Here is an 8,132-nt window from a genome sequence, read left to right on the forward strand (position 1 = left end):
AACTTGTCCACATTATTACATGTGGACATTGAACAAGCATGTTGGATAAGTACATGGTGCAACTTTGGTGTTGCGAGGTTGGTGCTGAGCCACCAGTGAGATACCACTTTGCAAGACCTATAATCACAACCTTATGCTAAGTTCGACCTGCTAAAAGGACACTCTTAGGCAGACAGTTTCCATGTCCTCAATTGATCGGAGATAAGTGGCGGGGCCAGCGGGGTAAATTTATTGGTAGGATTGGTTGAGCCCAGTCAGACATGAATATGTTTTCAACCATAATCCATATCAAATTCCAGGCCTGATTCTTTAACATGTAATCTCAGAAGGATCTGAAATTTACATGATCAAGTCAGATGCTGGTCATGCACTCTTTGGATCCAACACATTGCTGGATACTTGGGACATGCACCCGGGCCCATCATAATCCTATCGGGTCAGGCACAAGCCAAGCTGCAATGGATGGATCACACTTGATTTTCCTTTTTTGGGCCATCTTTTTGCCCAAATAGGACCTACTTGGACCCGGCTAATCTGATCCAAAAAGCCTATTGGATTGCAGTGTGCAGGGTGAAAGTGCTAGCTGGATTTAGCAGCTGGTTTGGATATTTTAAATGGGCAGAGAGTAGAAATGAACCATTAGAAAATGGAATTCGAGTGTACAAAGGAGGGAGCATATCTTCGGACAATTAGGAAAGAATCCCCAAAAGATGAATTATTGGAAAAGGCATTACTTGAACAAACAAAAGATTATATGATTCAAAATTGGCGTGGAAGTTACTCCTCCCCTTGAGAAGTTGCTTTTGCTCTACTGAAAAATGTATCAAAGTGTGTGCATAGGTATCATTAGCAGGAGGGGCCCACCCACTATTTGCAACAGTGGGAGATTACCATTGAGATGACATCAGCATCTTAGATGTCATCCATTCTTCAAAAGTATGATGCTTGGAGTAATTTAAGGAGACACAAAATTTTATGAGTATGAAATGAATCTTAGATTAAAATAAAAAAGGAAGCATGTCCTACACATATAAGAAGATTTAGAAATTCCCAATAAGCCACCGACATGCATACTGACTTTAGCAGGGGAATCAGAAGTCTAATTTTTCCATAAAAAGAGGAGAAAATTAAAGTTTTCTTGGTAATTCTGCTGGGAAAACAAACATGAGAGAGAGTACTGATCTTGAACATCTTAACCTTTTATCTTTTTCCAGAGAAAATTTATTTTAAGAAATATACAGTCAATTATAAAAGTGCAAATGGGTTCATGAACTAGGCCAAGAAGCGTGAATGGGGTACTCTCTCAAAGAAGAAAGTTTCAGTCTTTTCTCTTTTTCCTGAAAAGAGGTCCTATATACGGTACTTTGTTCTTGGAATTGAAGCCATAACAATGGATCGATGACATTATTTTTTGAATAGGTTTCAAAAAGAAAAAACAAAAGTAAAAGGTATAGGACTCGAAAACTAATTTATTTGGTAAAGCTAGAGGAGGCTCATCAAGAGACTAAGAGCCAATGAAGCCAAAACAGTTCAAAATATTTCAGGAAAATCATAAAACAATTATACATTATAGCTTCAAACAGAACATCAAATGAAAGCACATGGAAGTAAAGATTTCCCTACTGCTCACAAGGGCACTGCAGACTTGGATTGGTGAGTCAGTTCAAGGCATTCAAGTTGAGGGACGTTGCAAGTTCGATACTTGGGGTGTGTATCTTGTTGCAAGGTCAAAGGCAATGGAAAACTATCTTGAGTACTCGTGGAGTTTTACACAGTGTACACTGAACAGAACTACGGTCAACATGGCACCTGGGATGTCTGAATCCTCTCTTTATTGTAAAAAAGAAAAAGAAAAAAGAATTCCTCCCAATACATGAAGCACTCAGTTTCATGGGCTGTTATGCAATAGTGGATGCAGAACCAGGCCACTTTTTTTTTTCTTTCATTCATATTTCAGAGAAACCGTGTGCGAAACTGGAGACATATTCGTGTCCTATCGGCGTAAAACTCCAAAGCTATGACCTTCACCCTCAGGGCCTATGCTGGGCTTCGGCTTACACAAGAAGATATAACGCCCGCATGATTCAAACCTAGCCTCCCGTCGAAAGCCCTAGAGTGAACCCCACTGTTCAATTCATGGTACCACACCTCATATTCAGCATCACATGCAAATCAACACAAAAGTTGGCCAATAATTATATTGATAAGGCCAATGGCCTAAAAGCCTGTCCAAATGGGCAAGGTGGCCAGCTAACACAATAATCACCCTCAGCACTGCCAAGAATACAGGAATACCCAGGTGACCAGAACTATGCTGAGAGGGCTCCATCTTTCCAGCAACCTAGGCCATTCCAATCGAGTTAGGATCTGATGAAACAAGTTTTGACTCAATCTCCTATCTCTCATATATAAATGCATGAGAGGTTGAGGAGATTAAGCACTTCTGAGATTGGTTATGTGATATTTCGTGATTAATTTAATTTTCTGTAATTTTTCATTATTTCCCGCTTCTCTAGATGATTTTAGATTTAGTAATCGAAGTTTGGTAGAATTCCTATGAATCCCATCCAGGGCTTGCAACAACAACGCAGAGTGTGGAAGAATGGCAGAAAGAATTGGTTGTGTTGCCTATATACAGTGGTTGGCATGAGGGCAACCCTCCCTCTAACTTCTACACAAACGTCGAACAAGTAAAGTTTTCAGGATTCCACAATGCTGGTAGGAGATACCTTCTCTCATCGATCCCATTTGCATTGTAGCTTGCCCCACTGCTTGAATCCACCAGCAGTTCTCCTGCTTATCCAGGGTATGCATTCCCGGGCAAGCTGATGCAGCTTCCAAAGGGAAAGTAGCTGGCCCTTGGAAGTAGCCATCCCCATAGGGGTTGGTTACTGTACCAGCCAACAGACTTGCAATATTTATGATCATACCATTCATACCCACATCACCATTTGGTGCAACCAATGGTGAGGTCTGAGGCTCATAGATAGGCTGATGGAAGGGCCATGCCCTGGGCATTGACCCTCAGAGTTGCCCACCCAAATGTATGCAAACCTCTGTTTAATGATGCTTCCTTTTGGTCCCAGCACAGGAGCAGAGCTATGGAGTCCACAAGTACTGATGCAGAAGCCCTCCACTGCAACATCCTTGGATGTGAGAACAATAGTGACGCCATTGGGTGTGGCAGCCCAAGTATCTGATTTGGGTCCCCTTGAGTGACTTCCCCAACTGGGAGAGGGTGGTGTATGTTCTCCCCCGATGATTCACTGAATCCCACGTCTGTGTTCGGGGGTCTGAATGAGCACCACGTATACAAGCACATAGGGCTCATATTCCCGTGTATGTTGACATCACTTAGCATTGGAGTTTGGTGTGGTTGCAAAGACTTAAGTACCATTTTTTGCTATTCTTCTCATAAAACGATGGTTTGAAAAAATGACAAAAATGCCCTTCATTCAAAAAAGAAAAAACAAACGGTTCAAAAAAAGGACAAACATGTCCATCCATAAAGTCGAGGATGATGTTGACTCTTCAAAGTCTATACAGCGAAACGAACCTTAATCGTTTCGCCGATGGTGATCTGGCGAAACGATGGTGAACCGACGATCCGATGGTGAGTCGGCGATCCGATGGTCATCCTGCGAAACGAACCTGAGCCATCAAAAAATGTTTGTTTGAACTTTTCATCGTCATTTTCTTCTTCTTCCTTCTCCGTAAAACACTCTAAAACCCTCTCTCTCTCTCTAGAGAAGAAATCAAGGGAGACAAAGAGTTCCCCCTGGAGAAAGCCCATGAACATCAACCCTCTCACTCTCTCTTCTTTCTCTTTCTACTTCTGTGCACATCCAGCAGACGATCCTACATTGCTCCATCAAACACCAACTGACCTGCACACTGACTGTAGCATCGTTCAACTTGATGAGTTGTGGAGCCTGATTCATAGTTTTGCCCTTACAGAAGGGGGTTTGGGGGCTCCTCCCAACGTGGGTAGCATCATTCAACTTGATGAGTTGTGGAGCCTGATTTAGAGTTTTTGCTCTTACAGGAGGGGGGTCCGAGGGCTCCCTCACGACGCTGGTCCCGCTAAATATCAAAAAATTCTTATAGCTGACGCCTTTAATCGCTTACGTACAACGACCATTAAAAAATTCTTATAGCTGATGCCTTTAATCACTTACCAATGTACAGGTTTTCGTAACACTCCTTCTCACGATTTTTCTATTTTTCTTTTTTTGTTTCTTTCCCATGATTTTTTTAATGACTCTCCTACAACGATTTTTAGTGTTGTCGGGTCTCCAACAATCCCCACAACGATTTATAGTATTGTCTGGTCTTCCAACAACGATTTGTAGTATTGTCGGGCCTTCCTACAACAATTTACAGTGTTTTTGGGTCTCCAACGAGCCCAACAACAATTTATAGTGTTATCTGGCCTTTCAACAACGATTTGTAGAATTGTCAGGCTTTCCTACAACGATTTGTAGTGTTTTCGGGTCTCCAACAAGCCCCACAACGATTTATAGTGTTATCCGGCCTTCCAACAGCGATTGTAGTGTCTTTCGCAAATTACTATAGCGATTTGTAGTGTTTTTGGGTCTCCATCGAGCCCCACAACTATTTATGGTGTTGTTGGATCTCACTATAGCGATTTATAGTGTCTTCCGCAAATCACTATAGCGATTTGTAGTGTTATTCAGTAAGCAAATCACTGTAAATCGCTACCCGAATTAGGACAAACTTGTCAGGGTCATATCTCCCTAACCAGAGGTCATATTCTAAATCCGTAAAAGTGATGTCTTCGTTATTGAGTTTAATTTATTCCTGTAATTTTTCAGCGATTTCTATGGTCGGGACCCATGCTGGGCGGAGCCCCCGAACCCCCCTCCTAAAAGGGCAAAAACTCTAAATCAGGCTCCATAACTCATCAAGTTGAATGATGCTACCCACGCTGGGAGGAGCCCCCAAACCCCCTTCTATAAGGGCAAAAACTATGAATCAGGCTCTATAACTCATCAAGTTAAACGATGCTACCCACGCTGGGAGGAGCCCCCAAACCCCCCTTTTGTAAGAGCCAAAACTCTGAATCAGGCTCCACAACTCATCAAGTTGAATGATGCTATCCATGCTGGGAGGAGCTCTCAAACCCTCCTCCTGTAAGGAAAAAAACTCTGAATCAAGCTCCACAACTCATCAAGTTGAATGATGCTACCCACGCTGGGAGGAGCCCCCAAACCCTCCTCATGTAAGGGTAAAAACTCTGAATCAGGCTCCACAACTCTTCAAGTTGAATGATGCTACCCACGCTGGGAGGAGCCCTCAGACCCTTCTTCTGTAAGGGTAAAAACTCTGAATCAGGCTCCACAACTCTTCAAGTTGAATGATGCTACCCACGCTGGGAGGAGCCCCCAGACCCCTCTCCCGTAAGGGTAAAAACCCTGAATCAGGATCCACAACTCATTTAGTTGAATGGTGCTACCCACGCTGGAAGGAGCCCCCAAACCCTCCTCCTGTAAGGGTAAAAACTCTGAATCAAGCTCCACAACAGTCAATGTGCCGGTCAGTCGGTGCTTGATGGAGAAATGTAGGATCTTCTGCTGGATGTGCACAGAAGCAGAAAGAGAAGAGAGAGAGAGAGGGTGAGATGGTTGATGTTCATGGCCTCCTCCAGGGGAGATTTCTTTCTCAGATAATCCTGCAGTGCAGAGATTGGGTCTTAAATAATCATCTTCGGGGCACTTAAGTCTTTACAACCACTCCTTTTCTAGAATCGCAATGGAGGAGAGGGTACTTAAGTCTTTGCAATCACATCAAACTCCAACGCTAATTAATGCTGACAAACATGGGGATACGAGACACACATGCTTAAATACGTGGTGCTTTTTGGGACCCCCGAGCATGAGATGCCCTATTCGGGGGGGTAACATATAACCTGCTTCGCCCAACTGGCACTTCTCATCCAAAACCTGCTTCCCCAGCACCACCAACGTGCTGTCGGTTTACCAGATTTGACCATGTACCCCACAGTGAGGCCCCACCATGAAGCCACAGAAGGGCTCATCTTTTGATTCTGTTGGTCGAGAGTTGAAGAAGTCACCAACAATGTTCCTCTGAACAACTGTGAACTCCCAATACCAAACAATGATGATGGGAGCTTGCCTTTGTGGAAAAAACAAGAGGGGGTTTCCTCCACTAGTGAAGTCAGCTTCTTCTCATCAAGGCAAGCTTCAATCAAACCAAGAAAAATGTAACACCTTAACCACAGACTTCTAGCTAGAGTCCAAGTCCAGTTGGTATTATTTAAAAAAAAAATCATACAAAGTTTACATAGAGAAAATATGATTTTTTTTTAATAAACTTGATTTTTTTCACAAAGTTCATCATTCATAACATATGAACATAATAGTTGCACTAGTGTTAGAAAAAAAAATTAACATGTACTCTAGTGCAAGTTGAAGTAGTTGATCACGTTCTGTCTGCGCTAGTGTGCCTGAAACCTACAATTGTAATTATATAAGGGCTGAATCAATAACTAAGTAAAAAATATTTGTAAGCAAATAATAACTTTAACTTACAACTGTAGTAGAATATAAGCTTTTAATATGAGTTTAGTTTTTAACACACCACACAAATTTTGTATGTTTTAAAATTTTCTCTAAGCTTTCTCAATCAAACATTCGCTCACACAAACTATAACACTAGGTCGTCTATACCAGTCATAACTGTTTATGGGCATAACAACCCGTGTAGAACACCCAAATTCTATATTGTTGACCAGACTATGAACCATACACTTCCAGTGATCTCCGGATCACCAAGCATTACAGTGAAACAATAACGAGGACCCCACCGGTAGCTAGAGTGGATGAATGCTCAAAGTCAAACTCGGCATGGTTTATGCTACATCCTAACTATAATGACTTTTAACCATTCATGGTTATTTAGAGTTTTAGATACTGTGTGAATATAATCCTAAGTTATATTTGAAGTTCATTATATTAAACCTTACTCGCAAGCTAGTGTTTCACTCGTTCTTCCACGAGTACTATTGTGAAATAATCATGATGAATTTCATTCTCAATCTCATAATGACATTAGGATTCACACTTTGTATTATACTAAGCATGCAATGAGATAGTCTCTACGCCGTTAAATTACCAGCAACCCACTCTCTATGATGGTTGCACTCTGGTTGCGAACCAAGTAGCCATTTCCATAGGTCACCACTTTCGGGATTTAAGGGGTTAAGCATGTTAATCTCAATATAAAACTCACATGACATGACTAGATTCAAGTGACTTAAGGCAAATCACAATCTCATCACAATGCATGTTATTTGCAGATTATAACATAGATATGTTATTATAAAAATAATCTTTTTCTAATATGTATGACATATCACGACTAATGTGTGCATATAATAATCTCATTGCAATAATCTCATGCATGGTCATTTTATATATATCATGTTCACACTCAAGAGTTACATTTCTAAACATGCTAATACACAACATCAATAATAACATGTAACACAATATGATTTGTTCATAACTAAGATTACTTAAAATATCCCTTATCTCGAATACGAATATTGTACTCTTGTCACAATCGAGTCTCAAGTGACTCTAACTATAGGATCTGATAATCACAAAAATGTGTTCATATTAATACACATAATTTCTTTATATTTTGATAAAATTATCAAAATACCCCTCTCGAGTTGACTCATCAGACCTCAATTTTTTTACCCCTGATTTGACTATAACTAGAGAACAAGAAGATTTTTCTTTACGATATGAGTCCAACACACCAAACCTCACTCAATTTTGAGTTTAGAGTGCAAAGTTATGCTCATTTTACTTAATAAAATATTAGGTATACAACGATAATTTGGTCATTTTAACTCTTATGATTTGACCTAACTCATCCTAGGTAAAAAAAGGTTTGGTTTGAATTTAAAGTACTAGGTTTAATAAACCTAGTCTCAACCCATCTGAGTTTGGTTTAAAAACTCAATTGGATTCTCAAAATTCATAATTAATCATAAATTGGATCCAAACCCAGTTTTGATCTAGATACAAAACTAATCCATCCAGCTATGAGTTGGATCCAAATCCAACTCTGATATGGATCTA

Source organism: Nuphar pumila, chromosome 17, assembly GCF_984573655.1.
Source record: "Nuphar pumila chromosome 17, dmNupPumi1.hap1.1, whole genome shotgun sequence".
NCBI classification, from domain to species: domain Eukaryota; kingdom Viridiplantae; phylum Streptophyta; class Magnoliopsida; order Nymphaeales; family Nymphaeaceae; genus Nuphar; species Nuphar pumila.